At 44.1% G+C, this 23,553-nt stretch overlaps 1 protein-coding gene across 4 annotated transcripts in view; it reads left to right on the forward strand.

The window, feature by feature from the left end:
• The window catches only part of SLC4A4 (solute carrier family 4 member 4), a 283,730-nt gene that overhangs the window by 53,168 nt on the left and 207,009 nt on the right, over positions 1-23,553 (forward strand). The gene's annotated exons all lie outside the window — the stretch shown is intronic.

Here is a 23,553-nt window from a genome sequence, read left to right on the forward strand (position 1 = left end):
ATTCTGTATTCAGAATGCTATTATTTTCCCTTATAACCATGTTATAAGGGAAAATAATACAATCTACAGAACACCGATCCCTAGCCCGAACTTCTGTGAAGAAGTTTGGGTACCAAACATGTGCGATTTTTCTCACGCGAGTGCATTACACGCGAGAGCATTACAATGTTTTGCACTCGCGCGGAAAAATCGCGGGTGTTCCCGCAACGCACCCGCACATTTTCCCGCAACGCCCGTGTGAAAGGGGCCTTAGGCTTCGTACACAGACCCATTGAAATGAATTGGTCAGGATTCAGTGTGGGTGCTATGCATTGACGTCATGCATTGCACCCGCGCGGAAAACTCGCTGGTGAAAGGGGCCTTACTTGAGCTCTTGAGTCAGTTGTGACTTTCCTGTCGGAGCCACCATGACATTCTCTCCTGCTGTTTAGGATGATGTCTTTTAAATCAAGTTCGACAAGTCTTGCTCCGCAGTGGAAATTTCACAAAAGGGACAAAGGGTAAATATACCTGTTTCTGAGGTAGTTCATCATCCCTGGCTCTCTGCCAAATTATATTACGAGGCCTGCGTCACAATAAGTGTACTTAGCACGCTAGATGCCTTGTATTGTTTCCAAGATTTGCTAAGCATCTGGCTGAGTTGTAGTGTTTGTTGCATGTCGGTAGGAAGCAGGATCAGCAGCAATGAGGTCAGAAGCAGCTGAGAATCTAATATACACAATGGTGAAAGCAGCTTCATTAACATGCAGGTTCTGTAGCCAATTCTAATAATCCCTAGCATTACTAAACCCAAGGAAGAGCTTTCCGTCCCCAGGAGCCCCACTCATATGGCCAAGGGCAGAGATCGCACTATTGAACCCCTACAGAAGTAGAGTTTGGGGGGAGTGTGGGAAGAAACCATAGTACCTGGAGGAAACCCATACAAACACAGGAGAGCATACAAACTCCATGCAGATGTGAATCTAGGACCCAGCTCTGCAAGGCACCAGTGCTAACCACTGAGCCACCATGCTGCCCACTTGTGACTATATGGTCACAAGTCATCTTTTTAGCACCACCTAGTTTGACTGTAATAGAAGTGCTTCTTTACATTGTCTTTGTCTCATAACACATGTGATTTAAAGGGCATCTATTAGCAGATTTGTACCCATGCAACTGACTGACCTGTTACATGTGCACTTGGCAGCTGAAGACATCTGTGTTGGTCCCATGTTCATATCTGTCCTCATTGCTGAGAAAAACGAAGTTTTAATATATGCAAATGAGCCTCTAGGAGCAATGGAGGCGTTGCCGTTACACCTAGAGGCTCTGCTCTCTCTGCATCTGCCGCACCCTCTCCACTTTGATTGACAGGGCCAGGCAGTGATCACAATTAGGTGATCATTTAAAGTAAGATTGATTGAGCAGAACTTAGAGGGGGTTTCCAGAGCTGTAATATTGATGAACTTTGTTTAGGCCAGGGGTGAACAACCAGCAACCCGCATGCGGCCCAAGGTTTGCAGCCCCCCTCCTGTGTTTCTACCCACAGCGCCGCACGACAGAGCTTTACAGATCCTGCCCCTGTACTGCAGCAGGAGCAGGTCTGCTCTCGACTGTAAGTGACAGCAGGGGAGCCGAGGAGAAGGCAGAAGCAGGGTATGCAGGGTGGACCCAGCTTGGGGGCAGAGGAGTGCAGAGCTGCAGGGTCAGGAGACCCTGATCAGCTCTGCCTGTGTACAATGCCCCCACCACAGGCTGGTTTCCCCTATAACTGGGATTCCCCAGTTACAGTGGAAATAGTGCAAAAAAAAAGTCGGTGTCCCCAAAGGCCTTTCAGTGACAAATTATGTGGAAAAAATATATTAAAAAAATAAGTAAAAAAATTATAAAAAAAAAAAATTGACAACAAAAAATATAATAAAACACAAATAAAAGAAAAAAAGAAATAAAATATGATGTGGTAAAAAAATAAAAAATTATAAAAATTTAAATAAAATAAAATAAAATAATAAAAGGAAAAATTGCAACATAAGAGTGTTCACTGTCCCTTGACAGTCTTTTTATGATCCCTTGGGGGGACATTATGTGGCAAAATTATATATATATATATATATAAAAAAAAAAAAAAAAATATATATATATATATATAATAAAATACAAATAAAAAGTGCAAAATAGTAAAGTGTTCATTGTCCCCCAACAGTCTTTTTATGACCTCTTGGGGGACATATTATGTGGCAAAAATATAGTTAAATACGGTAAGTAATAAACCAATTATGAAAAAAAAATACAATAAAATATTAATAAATATAGAACAAAACGACGACACAAAATAGGGAACTAATTATAATAATTTATTTTGGTGGGAGTTTGCATATTTAAAGAATAAGGAGCTATAGTTTGAAAAAAATGTTTTGTACAGTTTCCCCCAAATAAAACAAAAAAATAAATTATAAGGCCTTATGTGTCAAGTGAAAAATTGTTGCAAAAATTATTTTGATAGTCCCAACACAAAAAAGTTACAACCGTTCGAACCACCACGTGCGCTAAATCACACGTCTTTTCAGGCCTGGTTATTAAAGTGTTAACCAAAAAGCTCTTTCACCTCTAGTAAGGGAAAATGCTTACCGTACTGGTTATTGCATGGCGCCTGTAACTGGCAGGAGGTGGTAATAACCAGTGAGCGCCATCGTCTGCAGTGAAGGAAATCGCTGATATATGAATAGGAGGCAGGAGGGAAATGTCGCCATTTTTCCTGTAGAAATTACTTTTTACAAGTTGCTGCAGCGTGGCCCCTGAACCAGAAAATTCATACTTACCTGCTCCATGCCGCCCTGGCCCCCTCTGCCTCCATCTTCCGGTTCCTGCACTTTTACACCTGTCAGTGCATGGCCATGGTCACATGCACCGCTAAGAGTCAATGACAGGCTTCAGCAGTGAGACGCTGCTTGTGGCCACATCACCGCTGAAGCCAGTGATTGGCTGGAGAGGTGCATGTGACCATGGCCATGCACTGCCAAGTAAAAACAGCGCGGGGAGCAGGTAAGTCTAACTCTTCGGTTTCAGGGGCCATACTGCACAAACTTGATAAAAATTAGTTTTTACTGGGAAATCCCTTTAAGCCGCTAATACACTGCGAGATATTCAGGTCAATTACTGGGAACAAGTGTTCATAAGAGCGCTCATTCATGATAACTGGCCGGTATAATCTCTGTGTAATCAGGGATATACTGCGATAATCAATACAACTAAATGAAGGAGGAATGACTGTGATAGCGATCATTCCTCCCCAGTCACTTTACGTCGGCCTGTGTAATCGGCTGATGCAAATGAGCGCCAATCAACATTTTTTTTTCTATTTGCGGCCCCTTGAAATAGAGCGATGTGACAATGCGACCCTCAGACCAAAAAAGGTTGTGCACCCCTGGTTTAGGCCGTCAATGATTGACCGCTGTGTGTGTGGTGCCTAGTACTGCATCTCACCGTACCTCAGTCCAATTCAAGTGCATAGGACTGAGCTGCAGTACCAGGCACAGTCCAAAACATATGTTTGGCGCAGTACCTGAGTAAAGTAAAAGAAAAATCATGGGGAAGATGTAAATGAGGCAAGCAACTACATGAGCAGATTTTTTAAAAAAACATAGCATGGTCCTAGAAAACCCCTTTAAAGTGGAACATAGGATCGTGGAAACATGTTTTAATCATGTATCTTTATAAGGCCTAGTTCACACGACCGTATGGCTTTTATTGTTTTTTGCGGTCCGTTTTTCACGGATCCGTTGTTCCGTTTTTGAGTTCCGTTGTGTTTCCGTTTCCTTTCCGTTTTTCCGTTCCGTTTTTCCGTATGCCATGTACAGTATACAGTAATTACATAGAAAAAATTGGGCTGGCCATAACATTTTCAATAGATGGTTCAGAAAAAATGGAACGGAAACGGAAGACATACGGATGCATTTCCGTGTGTGTTCCATTTTTTTTGCGGACCCATTGACTTGAATGGAGCCACGACCCGTGATTTACGGCCAAATATAGGACAAGCTCAATCTTTCAACGGAACGGAAAAACGGAATGCATACGGAACACATTCCATTTTTTTGGCGAACCATTGAAATGAATGGTTCCGTATACGTACCGTATACGGAACACAAAAAAACGGCCCGTACACTGAACTAGGCCTAAGACATGTAATCGGGAAGCCATACGGTTACTTTATTTATTTGCTACCCCCACTTTTTGTTATCCGTTTTACAGATCCGTATTCGTGTTGTTTTGTTTCTTAGAAATATAAAAAATCAAGGGCGTCACCAATGGTGAGCCTACGGTTAAATGTAGCAAAAGTTAATACTTCATATGTCCTTCCTGAGTTCTAGTAACTTTTCCGTGTAAAGTTTTATAGTCCTATATCCCATGCTATAAAAATATATTTACTTGTCTACTTCAGTGTTCCAGTTACTTTTCATTGCTTCAATTTACTGTAAAAGTTAAAGGCTAACTTCATTTTTGCTGGTGTTTTTTGGGGTTATACTGTACATTTAAAATAAGGTCTACATTACAACTATAACCTTTATCCTACCGGCTATTGCCACACGGTTCCTGTGGTGAAGGTTTTCTGGGCTACCTTGGGTTTTATTTTATCTCATATGACATTGCTATAATGTTGGAAAAATGATACAATTTAGTATATTTATAATATATATACTAATATAGGAAATGCTGTCTTAGGGCTCATGCACATGTCTGAGTGCGGTCTGTGCCCGTACAGCAGGTACGCAATTTACTGGTCATGTGCACTCTGTATGATGGCTGCGGACCCATTCATTTTAATGGGTCCACAATCCGCAAGATATAGAGCGGTGTGCAGCAGAGGCCCTAAACGGAAGCCCACAGAAGCACTTCAGTGGGATTTCAGCCCGTGCCTCCACACTGCAAAAAAATAGAACATGTTCAAATTTTTTTGCGTTGCAGACTGAATCTTGCAGATCACAGACCCATTCAAGTGAATGGGTCCACATTCGCAAACGGCAGCCACGCGGCTGGTGCCTGTGCATTTCTTGATCATTGGTTTTCTTAGGGTCCATTCACACATCCGTGTGTGTTTTGCGGATCCACGGATCCGCAAAACACGGACAACGGCAATGTGCGTTCCGCATTTTGCGGACCGCACATTGCCGGCACTAAGAGAATATGCCTGTTCTTGTCCGCTATTGCGGACAAGAATAGGACATGTTCTATTTTTTTCAGGATCGGAATTGCGAACCCAGAAGTGCAGAGAAATGTATGGGTCCGCAATTCCGTTCCGCAAAATTCGGAATGGAATTGCGGATGTGTGAATGGAGCCTTATAGAGTGTCCTGTCCGTGTGATGTGTAATGCCAGTAGTTGATCTATTAGAGGATGTATATTATACATCAGTTCTGAGGCATTATAAGCACAGGCATAACTGGGCCACAATACAGAATCTGTAACCTGTGCTGGTGTCTTCCTATGTGAGGAGTGTTTGGGCCCCCTCAGGCATCTTGGCCTGGGTATGACAGGTACCTCTGCAATGTGTGATGATAATTGCCAGGATCATATATATGAGGAAAGAGCTTTGGGGAGATTATGGAACCCCCTGCCTGAGGAAGTTATGGTGAATTCATTAAAGAAGTTCAGAAGGGACCTGAATGCATTTCTTGAATAAAGTAATTCTGCAGATCATAGTTTCTAAACTTCTGGAGGAGGGTAGTTGATCCAGGGAGTTAGGCCTCATGCACGCAGCCATATATTTTTCAGATTATGTGTGGATTGGATGTGGACCCATTCCTTTCAATGGGGCCGAAAAAATGTGGACAGTGCACCATGTGCTGTCCACATTAATATATCGGCAAAAAAATAGAACATATCCTACATGTCTCCATTGTGCTGACAAGAATAGGCATTTTGACAATGGAGTCTGCGGAAATTGCGGAAAACATACAGCCGGATCCGTGGTTTGAGGACTGCAAAATACATACCGTCTGACGCATTAGGCCTTGTTCTTAATGCCACAGTTGAAGTCTGAAAGGAATTTATTATCTTAAAGAGGTTGTCCAGGGTTAGGAAAACATGGCTGCTTTCTTCTAGAAACAATGCCACACCTGTCCATTGGATGTGTCTGGTATTGCAGCTTCATTGAAGTGAACAGAGCTGAGCTACAATACCACAACCAAGCTGTGGACAGGTATGGACCTCTTCTTGAAAGAATGCAGTCATTTTTTTTTTAATGCTGGACAACCCCTTCAAGGTGAGGAAAATTGGCTTCTACCTCATGAGGGCGTTTTGCCTTCTTCTGGATCACCATTGCAGGACAATTGTTTGACCTATATCTTGTTTTCAGCCTTACAAATGACGTTACATGTTCATTCATACATTTTGAGGGATTTTCCATAATACCTCCTTCAGACATTTAATGAGCACTGCACTGATTTCAAATTTTGAGATGTAAAAAAGAGACCAACATCAGAGGTGCTTCTCTGGGTGGATTGACATAGGGTTTGTCTTATAGTAGTGTGGTCAGCCACTATAGCACCTACTGTCAAGTGAGTGGATGAGCACTTAGTCCTATAGACAATTTTTTGTATAAAGTATATCTGGTTGCTATACTAAATCCCATGGATAGAGATGTACCCCTTGTGAATTGAGCTGCAGATCTTGGCAGAAGGGTGTCCATTTGCAAGATGCAGATACACTAGCGTTTTTGCTGGACCATCTGCATCCATTTTGAATGGATCCGGTTATATTATCTTTAACATACCCAAAAACGGATCCGTTATGAACTCCATTGAAAGCCAATGGGAGATGGATCTGTTTTCTATTGTGTCAGAGAAAACGGATCTGTCCCCATTGACTTGCATTGTGGGTCACGACGGATCCGTTTTGCTCCACATCCCAAGACGGAAAACAAACCACAGCTTTGGCTCTCCGGTATGAGAACGGAACAAAATGCATTTTGGAACATTCCGTTCTGTTCAATTACGTTTTGTCCCCATTGACAATGAATGGAGACAAAACGGAAGCGTTTTTTTCCGGTATTGAGACCTGATGACAGATCTCAATATCGGAAAATATTGACGCTAGTGTGAAAGTAGACTAAGGGGAGCGGACCGGTGGTGTTGCTGCGTGGTATATTCAGTTGCTTGGTCAGTATTTTCTATGTGCCTATTCTAATTGTAGTCACCATATTGCCTCAGTTAGCCTTTGTGGCGTGTATTATCACCCCCAAAATTGGTATCTGTTGTACAATATATGCATATGGGTTGTATGATGCAATTTTGGAGCCATAGCGGTCAGGTCTAATATACCTTTCTACTGATGACCAATCAAGATTTTTTCCACGTGCACTTTATTATAATATATACCAGCAGTTCACCATCGGTCCTCTTGGTTTTTAATATGTATTGTGACCTGTGTTAAACGTCACAACTTGTGTCAATCATGTGCGTTTTTGTGATTTTCTAATAAAATTATGCTATTTTGGATTACTTTGGTACCATTAGTGTTCTTTGTACTATATTGACCCACTCCTTTTGGTCGGTTTTCATGCTATAATCAGGGGTGGGCCCTGAACTTGTTTTGGGCTATATATAGGTTCCCTAACTAGATAATTACCAGGCAATTACTCAGCACTTACTTTCTGCCTTGTAATCCATGTATAATATACCTTAATTGCAGAACAATTATACGACTTTTGTATGTCCGGGGATATTATAGCATATGAATCCCCTGGACTTGTCACGCAGTGGTGTGCATTGTAGTAGGATAATAATCTTATTTCTATAGCACCAACATATTCTGCAGCAATTTACAGAGGCCACACGTACAAACAAAATCCTACATTCCATAGAAACAAACCAACCAACAAGGCAAACAAGAAAGGACCCTGCTCGTAAGAGCCTACAATCTACATGGAAAGAGGGATGGCACAAAAATTAAAAAGGGCTTGTTCTGTACCATGGTCCACTCCAGACATCTTTATAGTATGCATACATCTGCATGAGCAAGTCACCCAACTAGTATCTCTGTATATAATAGTATGTAGTGCATTTGGGTGCATGGAGTGTGATGGATACTGTTGGATAAAGGGATCAATTTCTGAGGTATAATGCAGAAGAAGGCAGATAAATGTAAAAGCGTTAAATTCCGGAAGACGTGTTTTTAGATGACACATAAGGCAACTGTGGATGTTGGGAATTATCTCTTCCCTTACCTATTAGCTGTTAAACATACAGTGACAGTTCACTCCACACGTTTCCACACCAAATAATGCGGTGTTTCAGTTTTAGGTGAATACACTGCTTAAACTAAAAGCCTGAACCTTACTGATGACAAGCGCTCAGGAACACAGCTTCTGGCGCCAATCATTACGGGCCCTTAGGCTAGGCTGCCGCTTTTTTAAGGCAGCATAGTATGAGGCCTCTTTCACACGGGCGTCGCGTGTAAGGGCTGTATAAGAAGCAGGTGCGTTGCGGGAAAATGCGCAAATTTTCAGCGCGAGTGCAAAGCGTTTTAATGCATTTTGCACGTGCGTGAGAAAAATCGGCATGTTTGGTATCTTCACAGAAGTTCGGGTTTGGGTTAGGTGTAGATTTTATTATTTTCCCCCTATAACATGGTTATAATGGAAAATAATAGCATTCTTAATACAGAATGCAAAGTAAAATAGGGATGGAGGGGTTAAAAAATAATTAAAAAATAATTTAACTCACCTCATCCATTCACGCAGCCCGGCTTCTCTTCTGTCTTCTTCTTTGATGCCCAGGAGGAAAAGAACCTGTGGTGATGTCACTGCGCTCATCACATGGTCCGCCACATGATCCATCACCATGATCCATGTTCACAGCCCCATAGAAATGAATGGGTCCGGATTCAGTGCAGGTGCAATGCGTTCACCTTACGCATTGCACCCGCGCGGAAATCTCGCCCGTGTGAAAGAGGCCTAAGTGTTGCATGGTCTCCCACGTCAAGAAGAGCGGGAGCCCAACTATCTTACGACAACAGGGCTCCTGTTCTAACGGCCTAGATCTGCAGAACTACCACCCCAGATGCCTTGGTTGCATGTCGAGAAGTCCCCTTTTGGCATTAATTAATGGTGTAAATAAGAAATAATGATAAAGTTTTCTTTTAAAAATCTCCAATACGCTACTATTTTATATAACATAAAATAAAACACTAAAAACACCATGTGCTACCGTTATTTGGAATTAAACCTGTAGTGGTAGATCACTGATAAACAGATTTGCAAAATAAAAAATGAAGTTAGTCATAATAAAAAGCATCAATAATAGACACTGCTCCACAGGAAGCCAGTGGTTTAATTTTTAATGTGTTTTTCCTCTGCGTGCACTGTGTGTTTTTCTAACCTACATAGGTGTAAGGGGTTGGTTAATTATCCTGAAAATACTAAAGAAATGATACTGGAAAATGAAATGGTAAAATTGATATCCTAGCTGTAGTTTAAAATGAATAATACATAACATACTGTATACCATGAACAGCGGAATATTCTGCATTTCCATCTCAGTGCTTATGTGGATGATTAAGACAGTGAGGGGTCTAGGGATAAAAATATCATTTTGAATATTTAATATTAGGTTTGGACATTGCTGTAAACGTGCACATTGTAGTTACAGGGTTGCAGCTACATGCTGCATGCAAACTTTCCTGGCTATTCTTGTAACTCCCGTGGAAGTGAAAGGAGGATTCTGGGAGTTGTAGTTTCAGAACAGCTGGATCCCTGGTATAGTGCTTGGCATTCACATCTGGATTTTAGTGCCTGAAGGAGCCCAAAGGCCTCTCTACCACATAAGAAGACACTCTATGATCTCTGTGCACTAATACACTTTACAATCATTCTTCAAAGTCTTTGTGTTTCGCAGCATTGTTTAAAAATAGTCAGTGAAGTATTTTCTTCTGCAGTACAGATGTAGCAACAGCTAACATGACACTTGGAGAGATTTATCAAGCCTGGCATTTCCTCGCCAGTCTTAATCTCCTGTACGGCCAAATGAGATGCCTAAGACACAGCAGCTGCCTCTTATTTACATTTTTTTTTTAATTATGTTTTTTTAACATTTTGATAAATGAACATACCCCCCCCCCCCCACACATAACCCTTCCCACCCCCTCACATTGTCCAAAAGATGCTCTCTATCTGCTACAGTACAGTACAGTAACATCACCACCGCGTACAGCAATCTTGTGTGCATAGGCATCTCTCTCCCACACACCCCTTCCAGTCTATACATGTTCACAGCTGTAGTTTCTGTAGATAAAAGACTCATCTCACCTTCACCTACTGTACCATGCGTATTACAGATAGAAACTTCAAAAAAAGTGGGTCAGTCAGCACATCCCAAAGCGAAGGTGCACGCCACTCTGGCTAGAAACACAAAGAAAATAGCACAATGCAACAGCACCATACACACAAATAAAGTACAATAATGCCATAGATATACAAAATATTCTGATGCTAATGTTATTCTTATTTTATAAATTTGAGATTATTGGCAAATATATTTTGTACAAAATTATTCGTGCCTGTCCGCCGTCATCAAGGCGATCTCTATAAGGTAGGAACCTAACACTAAATACTACCTGTTATAGTGAACACTGGCCATCATAAAATATACCACAAAAGAAGGCCACAGCTCCACACTTACACCAATCAAAATCAGCCTATGGGGCAGACAGGCTGGTCAGGGGTGCAAGACTAACTGGGGTCAACCACATCTCCAGCTCAGTACAACTGCAAAAAAGTGCACAGGTGCATGTCGCATGGATAGAAACTTAGACTGAGGACTTCCAATCACCGTTCCAGCCTCACTCTCATCATTGGTGTAAATGCAGAATGCCATCATGGTTACAAATCACACCAGGACCAGACGATATCTTTGAAGTTCCCGGGAAGCCAATCCAGAGGAATCTAACCAAGGTGCACATAGTTTCTCAAATTTAGCTAGGGACCCCCTCTTCCTATAAACCCCAAATTCCAGGTTAAGTAGCCAGATAATCTTGGCTATATATTCAGTTCTACTAGGATGTCACTCATCTAGCCAATGCTGAGCAATTAGCTTGAGCGCCATATACAGCATTCTGGCCCCCGCCACCTTACCGGGTTCTGTGACTGAAAAGTCCTTCACATATCCCAATACACATACAAAGGGGGTCATATCAAGTGTAACAGAGCAAAGAGAATTAAAAGTTGTACCACAGAGCTCCAAAATCCCGCTAGAGCAGAGCATGACCACACCATATGCATCATATCTGCCCCCTCCTCCCCACATCTAGAATCCAATATCAAATAGGAACTGAGGAGTTTTATAAACCCTGTGAATCAGGTAGAAATGTGATAACCTGTGGGCTTCACTGAGTGAGATCAGCGGGGTCCTCTCTAATATCTCCTGCCATTGGTTCATCTCTAAGGGTCCCACCTCTGCTTTCCACCACTCCCTACTACATGCCTCTTAATAACTGAGGTCCATCTGTGACCTTCCTTGCACCAGAAGCTCAATTCTGCCGTAGACTTGAGATGTAACTTATACCAGTTTCAATCTCCATTGCAGTAAATCCAGCGGGTTCTGGAGGCTTCACCCCACCCACTAAGCCTCACTTTCTTATTACTTAACAAAAGCCCTAAAAGTTACAAAGTACGTCACACAGATGTTTAATGCCATTTTCGTGTTGATATAGTTATAGCGTTAATAGATTTCCCCCTTAAAGTGGTCAATACACAGTTACAGAAAACTTTAACTTGAGGTTTTCATTGGCTTTTGTTGTGTTGTGTCAATTTAAAGTTTGAGGCAAAAATAAAAGTGTTACATGTTAAGGTAATGTTTGCTACATCTGTATACATCCTAGGAAGTATGAAGAGCCAGCGGGTGGTACCATGCCACCTACAACTGTCATTTTATCCTCCCTTTCCAATTATATACTGTATATATATATATTGTAGCGGGATTAGCTCACGGGACCGCCGTCTCCTGGGATAGACGGGCGCTATAGGCACATAAAACACAGTCCAGTCCAAGCAAGTATGGTGCAACTGGCCTCAGCCAGTTTTATTGACTTTTGCAGAAAAAGAATTAAACAAAACAGTTCAAAACAAATGAAATACCTGGCCGTCTGGCCACTACTTCTAGACAGGTAGTAGTCCCTAACTACATGAAACTGAGCCTTGTGCCCAGCTCCATCAACAAAACACACTGTTGTTTTTACTCACACATAAGGGTTCTTCCCAGGAGCAGAGAGATCAGCTAGTGAGCTGTTTGCCCTTTTATAGCACACTCAGGTTCCAAGGTGATTAGCCACAGTTACACTGAATACCTGGAGTGGCTAATTGGAGCAGGGACCCACCCAACTCTCCCTGCTCCAAGCAGCCAGGCCCTTCTAACCAGGTTTTTAACAAAACCCTTGCAAAGAGAAAACCTAGTTTTCCTTGCTGTCAATTCCCTGGCTGCTTTTTAGAACGTATAGGACAGGAACCTAGGTGAAATGTAGACTCCTTCCACCACTTTCCCCCTGGTCCTGTCACATATCCTCCCCCCCTGTTTCGACCTTGGGGTAGGAACACTCTGTGCCCTTAAACAGTACATCCTGGACAGGGCATCTGCGTTTCCAAGCTGACGCCCGGGCCTATGTTCAACTGTAAAACTATAATCTTGAAGAGACATGAACCATCGGGTCACTCGCCTGTTTTTCTCACGGTTTTGGCACATCCATTTAAGGGGGGCATGGTCAGTTACCAGTTTGAATGTTCTCCCTACCAAATAATACCTGAGAGCTTCTATGGCCCACTTAACTGCCAAACACTCCTTTTCTACAATGGAGTATTTATTTTCATGTTCATTTAACTTTTTACTCAGGTATACTACAGGATGCTCTTCCCCAGCCCTTACTTGCGACAACACAGCCCCAATACCAACATCCGAGGCATCTGTTTGCACAATGAACTCCTTTTTAAAATCTGGTGTGACTAACACTGGGTGGGCACATAGAGCCTGCTTCAGGTTCTGAAAGGCCTGTTCCGCTTCCGTGGTCCATTTGACCATGGTTGAATCCTTCCCTTTTGTAAGGTCTGTTAAAGGGCTCGCAATGCTGGCAAAATTTTCAATAAAACGCCTATAATAACCAGTTAAACCTAGGAATGCTCTGACTTGTTTTTTGTTCAAAGGCCTTGGCCAGCTCTGGATGGCTTCCACTTTGTTTATTTGAGGTTTTATAACTCCTCGCCCAATCATGTACCCCAAGTACTTTGCCTCTTCTTGCCCAATGGCACATTTTTTTGGATTCGCTGTTAACCCTGCTTCCCTAATAGAATTCAGGACGGCTTCTACCCTGGGTAGATGACTTTCCCAATCCGTGCTATGGATTATCACATCATCTAAATAGGCAGCTGCGTATCTACGATGTGGTCTTAAAATTTTGTCCATCATCCTCTGAAATGTGGCCGGGGCCCCATGCAAACCAAAGGGAAGGACTACATACTGAAAATGGCCATCAGGGACACTAAAAGCAGTTTTTTCTTTGGCCCCCTCAGTCAACGGTACTTGCCAGTAACCTTTTGTAAGATCTAATGTGGTAAAGAACCTAGCATTACCAAGCCTATCAATCAGCTCATCCACTCGAGGCATTGGGTAAGCATCAAACTTTGAGACAGTGTTCAGTTTCCTGAAGTCATTACAGAAACGTATGGTGCCATCAGGTTTGGGAACCAAGACTATAGGACTAGACCAGTCACTATGGGACTCCTCTATAACCCCTAACTGAAGCATTGTTTGGACTTCTTGGGAGACAGCTTTACGTCTAGCCTCAGGTATTCTATAAGGCTTTTGGTTGACTCTGACCCCTGGTTCGGTTACAATATCATGTTCAATTATATCTGTTCGACCAGGTAGCTCAGAAAATACATCTTTATTTTTTATTACAAACTCCTTTGCCTCTTGGGTTTGAGATCCTGACAAAGTGTCTGCAATTTTTACCTCTGGTATCTCAAAGCTACATTTCTTTTTCCCACTGCTGTAAGCTGCTAACACCTCTCGGTCCTTCCAGGGTTTGATTAGGTTCACATGATAAATTTGGTAGGGCTTACGTCTACCTGGTTGGTGAACCCGGTAATTCACCTCTCCGACCTTCTCAACTATTTCATAAGGTCCTTGCCATTTGGCCAAAAATTTACTTTCTACTGTGGGGACAAGGATTAATACCCTATCCCCAGGGTTGAAGTTTCTTACTTTAGCCGACCTGTTGTAAACCCGGGACTGACTCTCCTGGGCCTGCAGCAAGTGTTCTTTTACAATGGGCATTACTTTTCCAATCCTTTCCTGCATTTGGGACAAGTGTTCAATCACACTTTTGTAGGGTGTAGCCTCACTCTCCCAGGTCTCTTTGGCAATATCCAAAAGACCCCGAGGGTGCCGACCATACACTAGCTCGAACGGAGAAAATCCGGTAGATGCTTGAGGCACCTCCCGTACAGAAAACATAAGATATGGTAAAAGACAATCCCAGTCTTTCCCATCCTGTGCCACCACTTTTCTGAGCATCCCTTTTAAGGTTTTGTTGAACCTTTCAACTAATCCATCCGTTTGGGGATGATAAACTGAGGTACGCAAGTGAGTTATTTTCAACAGTTTACACAACTCTTTTGTAACCTTTGACATAAAGGGCGTCCCCTGGTCAGTGAGTACTTCTTTAGGTATGCCCACTCTAGTAAACATCTGGAACAACTCCTTGGCTATCACTTTTGCAGAGGTTTTCCTTAGAGGTATTGCTTCAGGATAGCGGGTAGCATAATCAAGGACAACCAAAATGTATTGGTGACCTCTGGCAGACTTAACAAGAGGTCCCACCAAATCCATTGCAATCCTCTCAAAGGGAGTTTCAATAATCGGGAGTGGTACTAACGGACTCCTAAAGGTCGCTACCGGGTTGTGTAATTGACACTCTGGGCATGAATCACAGTATTCTTTTATCTCTTTATGTACCCCGGGCCAATAAAACCTCTGCAAAATCCGGTCTTTGGTTTTTTCATAGGCCAAGTGCCCTCCTAGCACATGTGAATGGGCTAGATCCATCACCTTTTGGCGATGCGATTTTGGGACCACAAGTTGCTCCACAACCTGCCCATTTTGCTCATCAACTCTATATAAGAGTTCATTCTCTATAGAAAAATGGGGAAATATTTTCTCTACCCCAGTATCTTGAGGTACCCCATTGACTACTTTCACACTTTGCCATGCGTGGGTTAATGTTGGGTCCCTGAGTTGAGCTGTCCCAAAGTTATCATTGGAGACTGGCAAGTCAGGGAGACCAATTTCCGGGACATCATCAGTATCACCTGCAAGCACTGCTAAGGGAAAATTCTCGGTTTCACTCTGGGTCACCCCTACTGTTTGCACATTTTCAGTCTCAGCCAGGGGAATGGGATCTACAGCAGACCCACTTAAACACTTATCAAGCATATTCCACATTTTCCAAAACAGAGGAAAATCACACCCCACAATGACAGTATGCAACAGACTGTTTACAACCCCCACTTCATGGGTTACTTTCCCGCACGGGGTTTCAAAAGAGACTATAGCAGTGGGGTACTCTTTTGTATCCCCATGTATGCAGATGACCCCCATCTGTCTCTTTTGCAGCTTCCTAGTGTCCACCAGGCTGCCATGCACAAGAGTCACTAGACTACCAGAGTCCAACAGAGCTTGAACTGAGTGTCCTTCAATCACCAAGCTGCAAGTTTGTCGCTCCATATCTGGGGTCGGCAAGGCAGAGTAGGCAGGTCCCGCAAACAATGACCTCCTCCGCCCACTGTCACACTCCATAGGCTCAGCCAAAGGACAGTTGGCAGCCACGTGGCCCAGTCCTTGACATCGCCAGCAAACAATGTTTTTGAACGCCCAAGGCTGTCTAGGGCTAACTGGCTTAAGAGGTCTGGCTAATAGGTCGGTCTCAGTTCCTACTTTACGGCCCTCCCTCGCCCCCTTTAGATTAGGAACAGTCTTACCGCGATCAGTAGACTTCTGGCTCCCTGGGGCCGGCCAAGTAGGAGAGAGGTCTTGGAGATACTCCTCGGTGTTCAGATACCGCTCCACTAGGGCGACGAGCTGATCCACATCCCTGGGGTCCGCTTGTCCCACACAGCGCTGTATCCGAACTGGTAGAGCACAAACAAACCGGTCCAGGACCACTCTTTCCACCACCTGAGTGGCTGTAGATACCTCTGGCTGTAGCCATTTTTTAGCCAGGTGAAAAAGATCATACATTTGCGACCTCGCTGGTTTATCCAATTGGAAAGTCCAGTTGTGCACTCGCTGGGCTCTGACCGCAGATGTTACACCCAAGCGAGCGAGAATTTCTGCTTTCAGTTTTGGGTACTGTCTGGCATCCTGCTCACTCAAATCATAGTAGGCTTTCTGTGGCTCCCCACTCAGGAAAGGAGCAAGGGTGTCTACCCACTGTTCGGCTGGGAGTTTCTCTCTTTCAGCGGCTCTTTCAAAAATGGTGAGGTAGGTCTCCACATCATCCCCTGCTACCATTTTTTGAAGGGAAGCTTGCACTCTCCTCCCCACAGAGATGGATTCCACCTGGACATGGGGCCTTTCAGCCAGCACCGCTATCTGCTCCACCAGACTTTTATTAAGCGATTGCTGTTCTCTGAAACCAGCTTGCGTAGTCTCCATGAACAACCGATTGGTTTCCTGCTGGTTAGCATTCGCCTTTTGGAGCTGTATGTTAGCCTGGATCAGCTGTTTCAGCACTTCCTCCATATCTGCACTGTTTGTTTTTTTCAGAACAGCAGACTTAACCCAGGACATAAAACTTGCTGGATTTTTGTGCCAGCGCAGCCTCCACCATATGTAGCGGGATTAGCTCACGGGACCGCCGTCTCCTGGGATAGACGGGCGCTATAGGCACATAAAACACAGTCCAGTCCAAGCAAGTATGGTGCAACTGGCCTCAGCCAGTTTTATTGACTTTTGCAGAAAAAGAATTAAACAAAACAGTTCAAAACAAATGAAATACCTGGCCGTCTGGCCACTACTTCTAGACAGGTAGTAGTCCCTAACTACATGAAACTGAGCCTTGTGCCCAGCTCCATCAACAAAACACACTGTTGTTTTTACTCACACATAAGGGTTCTTCCCAGGAGCAGAGAGATCAGCTAGTGAGCTGTTTGCCCTTTTATAGCACACTCAGGTTCCAAGGTGATTAGCCACAGTTACACTGAATACCTGGAGTGGCTAATTGGAGCAGGGACCCACCCAACTCTCCCTGCTCCAAGCAGCCAGGCCCTTCTAACCAGGTTTTTAACAAAACCCTTGCAAAGAGAAAACCTAGTTTTCCTTGCTGTCAATTCCCTGGCTGCTTTTTAGAACGTATAGGACAGGAACCTAGGTGAAATGTAGACTCCTTCCACCACTTTCCCCCTGGTCCTGTCACAATATATATATATATATATATATATATATATATATATCCATAAGAAAACTGTGGCAGCACTCCCTTGAAAGCTGTGTAGGGTGCCCGCGATAGTCCCTCGATTCAGGACGGAAGACAACAAAGAAAGTTCGCAGCACTCCTTGAAAGATAAAATGTGCTCTTTTATTCACACATATCAATTGACAACGTTTCGGTTCTCTCACAGAACCTTTCTCAAGTCAGGTGAGACTTGAGAAAGGTTCTGTGAGAGAACCGAAACGTTGTCACTTGATATGTGTGAATAAAAGAGCACATTTTATCTTTCAAGGAGTGCTGCGAACTTTCTTTGTTATACACTGCTCAAAAAAATAAAGGGAACACTTAAACAACACAATGTAACTCCAAATCAATCACACTTCTGTGAAATCAAACTGTCCACTTAGGAAGCAACACTGAGTGACAATCAATTTTGCATGCTGTTGTGCAAATGGGATAGACAACAGGTGGAAATTATAGGCAATTAGCAAGACACCTCCAATAAAGGAGTGGTTCTGCAGGTGGTGACCACAGACCATTTCTCAGTTCCTATGCTTCCTGGCTGATGTTTTGGTCACTTTTGAATGATGTCAGTGCTTTCACTCTAGTGGTAGCATGAGACGGAGTCTACAACCCACACAAGTGGCTCAGGTAGTGCAGCTTATCCAGGATGGCACATCAATGTGAGCTGTGGCAAGAAGGTTTGCTGTGTCTGTCAGCGTAGTGTCCAGAGCATGGAGGCGCTACCAGGAGACAGGCCAGTACATCAGGAGACGTGGAGGAGGCCGTAGGAGGGCAACAACCAAGCAGCAGGACCGCTACCTCCGCCTTTCTGCAAGGAGGAACAGGAGGAGCACTGCCAGAGCCCTGCAAAATGACCTCCAGCAGGCCACAAATGTGCATGTGTCTGCTCAAACGGTCAGAAACAGACTCCATGAGGGTGATATGAGGGCCCGACGTCCACAGGTGGGGGTTGTGCTTACAGCCCAACACCGTGCAGGACGTTTGGCATTTGCCAGAGAACACCAAGATTGGCAAATTCGCCACTGGCGCCCTGTGCTCTTCACAGATGAAAGCAGGTTCACACTGAGCACATGTGACAGACGTGACAGAGTCTGGAGACGCCGTGGAGAACGTTCTGCTGCCTGCAACATCCTCCAGCATGACCGGTTTGGCATTGGGTCAGTAATGGTGTGGGGTGGCATTTCTTTGGAGGGCCGCACAGCCCTCCATGTGCTCGCCAGAGGTAGCCTGACTGCCATTAGGTACCGAGATGAGATCCTCAGACCCCTTGTGAGACCATATGCTGGTGCGGTTGGCCCTGGGTTCTTCCTAATGCAAGACAATGCTAGACCTCATGTGGCTGGAGTGTGTCAGCAGTTCCTGCAAGACGAAGGCATTGATGCTATGGACTGGCCCGCCCATTCCCCAGACCTGAATCCAATTGAGCACATCTGGGACATCATGTCTCGCTCTATCCACCAACGTCACGTTGCACCACAGACTGTCCAAGAGTTGGCAGATGCTTTAGTCCAGGTCTGGGAGGAGATTCCTCAGGAGACCGTCCGCCACCTCATCAGGAGCATGCACAGGCGTTGTAGGGAGGTCATACAGGCACGTGGAGGCCACACACACTACTGAGCCTCATTTTGACTTGTTTTAAGGACATTACATCAAAGTTGGATCAGCCTGTAGTGTGTTTTTCCACTTTAATTTTGAGTGTGACTCCAAATCCAGACCTCCATGGGTTGAAAAATTTCATTTCCATTTTTTTAATTTTGTGTGATTTTGTTGTCAGCACATTCAACTATGTAAAGAACAAAGTATTTCAGAAGAATATTTAATTAATTCAGATCTAGGATGTGTTATTTTTGTGTTCCCTTTATTTTTTTGAGCAGTGTATATATATATATATATATATATATATATATATATATATATTAAAGGGGTTCTGCAGTTTGTTTAAACTGATGATCTATCCTCTGGATAGATCATCAGCATCTGATCGGCGGGGGTCCGACACCCGGGAGCCCTACCGATCAGCTGTTTGAGAAGGCAGCGGTTCTCCAGCAGCGCCACGGCCTTCTCACTGTTTACCGCAGGCCCAGTGACGTCACGACTAGTATCAACCGGACTGGGCGGGGCTAAGATCCATTCAAGTGACTGGAGCTTAGCCACGCCCAGGCCAGTTGATACTAGTCGTGACGTCACTGGGCCAGTGGTAAACAGTGAGCTGATCGTGGGGGTCCTGGGGATCCGACCCCCGCTGATCAGATGCTGATCTATCCAGAAGATAGATTATCAGTTTAAACAAACTGCAGAACCCCTTTAAGGCTCTCTAAAAACTTTCTTTTCTAATATGGCCAAACTTTTATTGTTGTTATTATTATCAACATTAGCTCTGATGTCCAGTGATGTCAAACATAAAAGCTTAGAGTGTAGAAGGCCCCTGTCAATTGATGGGAGTACTAGTTCATGAACCCTATTATCTGACATACACAGTCGAGTCACATTATTATAGCTACTTCCTACTTTTGACATCGGCAGCATGTAGCTCATGAAGGAAGTCATGTGCCATGACCAGACTTGGTGGGTATATAAGGTGTGCGATAACACATGGGTAAAAGGGGCGATTTATCAGAGTTGCAGTATTTCTGAAACTGCAAAATTTTTGAACTGTTCGTGTGCTGCTGTATAGTATTCAAATCGCGAATATTAATCGCGAATATCGGCACTTCGAGAAGGCTGCAATGTCTTTGTCTGAGCTTAGCAACATCCCTAGCAACCAATAGGAAATTGCCTACTCCTTACTATATAAGAACCTCCCCAGCAGCCATTTTCTAAAATTTTTAACAGTTGTGCTCTGTGCTTTCCACACTACATTAGATAGATAGTTAGATAGCTTATATATATATATAATACAGATAGTCGGTGTAGGTTATATCCTGATATAGTGTAGCTGTTGCAGTGCAGGGTGTTAGGTAGTGTGATAGGTTCTGCTGTCCATACATACATGCAGACCTGCGAAAATTTGAAGTTTCATGTATTGCACCAAAATATTCGCATCATTTGTGCCGATTAGCGCAATCGCGAATATATTGGAGCACTCTAATTGCATATAAAGCCATTTTTAATGGTAGACACAATATACGTGTAGCCAATTGGCTTAAATAGAAGAAGACCAGTGTGATATTTATCTGGCGAAGAACTTCCAATTCCTACTCGCAGACCATGGGTGTCTGGCTTGAGGGGCTCCAGGGGGCAAAAAAGATGTGGCTACAATTAGTTCATTCAAAAACACTTCCTTTTAAACCCGATGTGGGGCGGTCCCTGATGTTGTTAGCCAATCCTAAGCTGTGCAGTCTACCATGTGACCCAGCCCAACCTGCTGTCCATTGGCCCGTCAGTCTAGGATCGGGTTATGTGATATATTTAACTCATATGGCTCACAGACGCATAGGTGGATGTTAGGGTCAAGGCATATATTCGGGCATAGAAACTAAGCCCATGAATAGAGGGATGTCAATATATGCCTTATTACCTGGAACGCACGCCTACCAACAAGATGGCCGTGCGTTCCATCCAGGTCTAATGGTGAGTCTGGAGACGGAAGCGGGCGTGCCGGGTCGCAGGGGGCGTGTCAAAATGGCTGTGCGTTCCACAGCGGTCCAGTAATGACACCGCCCCTCGCTGCTGTTCAGGAGTGCAGGTATCTCAATGTGGTTAGCAGCGTCGGGATTAGCAGGGCTCTAAGGGTCCTGGGATACATTCGCATCGACAGGGCTATACAGGTGACGACTTGCCTAAGGAACGCACGCCCATTTACAAGATGGCCGTGCGTTCCAGATCTTGGATATGGAGAGGCCGTATGTGTCAGGTCGTGTAACCGCCCATCAACACCCAGGGGGCATGTTGGATTGGCCGAGTGCTCCACCCTAAGAATCAGCACCATGCTGCAATCACTGATTAGGAAAAAATTATGGACCGCAGACATGGTAACAGCAGGGGGAAATCCCACATCTTGTTTTATTCAGGATAGGAAGGACTGCATATATCCCCAGTGGTGCCAATACAGTGTCTCAAACATTTGATCACATACGGCTGCAGCAGTGCAGTTAAAGTGGCATCATAGGGGTGTCATGTAATTAGGTGTGCTTGAAACCACCTGTACCATATTAACCATGAAAAACATACCAGAGAAGATGGAGAGCTGGGTGCTCAGATATGAGACTACCCTACAATAATAACCTGACACTTCTTGTGTCCATATTGGATTCTATCAATAAAAGAGGATCACGTTTCGGAATACTAAGGGTTGCCTCCTTAGATCAAAGAGTATAGTAAATTACAGAAAGCACGAGAATGTTAGTTTTTTATTAAGACCCCTTGGTGATTGTGAGCGGAACCGGTAGATCCACTCAGTTTCCTTCTGTAGGATCCTACGGTCCCAGTCACCCTTCCTGGGGGATGGTCTTATCACCTCCAGGGCTGAAAATTTTAATGACTTCGGGTCACCATTGTGGAATTCCCATATAAGATTTGCTATGGGGATGTCCTTTTTCTTTTTAATGTCATTAATATGTTCCAAAATGCGTCTCCGGATTTCCCTAAATGTTTTTCCCACATAGTCCCTTGGGCATGTACATTGGGCAAGGTAGATCACCCCCTTGCTTCTGCAGTTAATGAAATCTCTAATAACATAGTTCCTACTGGTGGCCGAGCAAGTATTATTTTTGGTGTTTTTCACATAATTACACGCATCGGAATGTGCCCAGTGGTTTTCGGTCTAACCATGTGCCTTCCGGGGTTGGTCGCGAATAGTGGCTATGAACCAGGCGATCACGGAGGCATCTGCCCCGTCTAAAGGTGATACTGGGGCGGGAGGGGAGTATATCTGCCACACCTGGGCCCATAAGGAGGATAGGCCAGTACTTATTGATTATATCCCTAATCTCCTGATTCCTGGTGTCGAAGGTGGAGATGATTCTGACGATATCGCCATCCTTCCCCCTCGGTTCCCTCGGTACCAAGAGATTATTACGTTCACTAGAGGCCGCAATCTGAAACGCGTCTCTCAGGACGTGTTGTGGATAGCCCCTTGTTCTAAAACAATTTTGTAGTTTCCTCGATTTGTGATGGAAACTCTCTGAGTCCGAACAATTTCTCCTCATTCGCAGATATTGACCACGGGGAATACCTCTTTTCAAATTCGAGGGATGATGGCTGTCCCAGTGGAGAAGGCTGTTTGTGCAATGGTCTTCCTGAAGGTGGAGGTGACAAGCTTGTCCCCGACTTTAGTGACACTGATGTCAAGGAATGTCAAGGACTCTGGGTGGAATTCCGATGTAAAAGAGAGTCCCAGTTCGTTTGTATTTAGAGTTTTAACAAATAGTTCAAACTCATCAACGCCACCATTCCAGATAATAAACACGTCATCAATATATTGTGTCCAGAAGACAATCTTGTCACACCACCAGGATTGTGCATCAGGGAAGACCACTTTATCTTCCCACCAGCCCAGGAGGAGGTTAGCTTAGGTGGGGGCACAGGGGCTCCCCATTGCGGTCCCCCTGAGTTGGTGGAAGAACTGCGCATCAAAGAGAAAGAAATTATAGGTTAAAACGAACTCGAGGAGGGTCACCACAAACGCATTGTGCGAACTGTGACAGACAGCCCAAGATTTAAGAAACTCGGTTGCCGCCATCAGACCCTTGACATGGGGAATGGAGCTATATAGGGACTCAACATCTATGCTCGCTAGTGAGCATAATGGTTCGATGTTAATAGTCTCGATTTTCCGTAAAAAGTCCATGGTATCCCTAGTGTAGGACGGGAGAGCAGATACGAAGCCCTTTAGCACCTGATCAATGTAGATACCGCTATTTTGTGTTATCGAGCCCACCCCAGACACTATAGGGCGACCCTTCAGAGGTGAAACGCCCTTATGGATTTTAGGTAATCCGTAAAATGTAGCTGTCTGGGGTGTGCTTGGCAACAAAAAGTGATATTCCGTATCGTTCATTGAACCCTACTGCGTATGGGGCTCCAAAGCAGATGGATGGTCACTGCACCTCTGCTAACGGAGTTGCATTGGCAGAAAAGG

This window comes from Bufo bufo, chromosome 2 (genome assembly GCF_905171765.1).
Source record: "Bufo bufo chromosome 2, aBufBuf1.1, whole genome shotgun sequence".
NCBI classification, from domain to species: domain Eukaryota; kingdom Metazoa; phylum Chordata; class Amphibia; order Anura; family Bufonidae; genus Bufo; species Bufo bufo.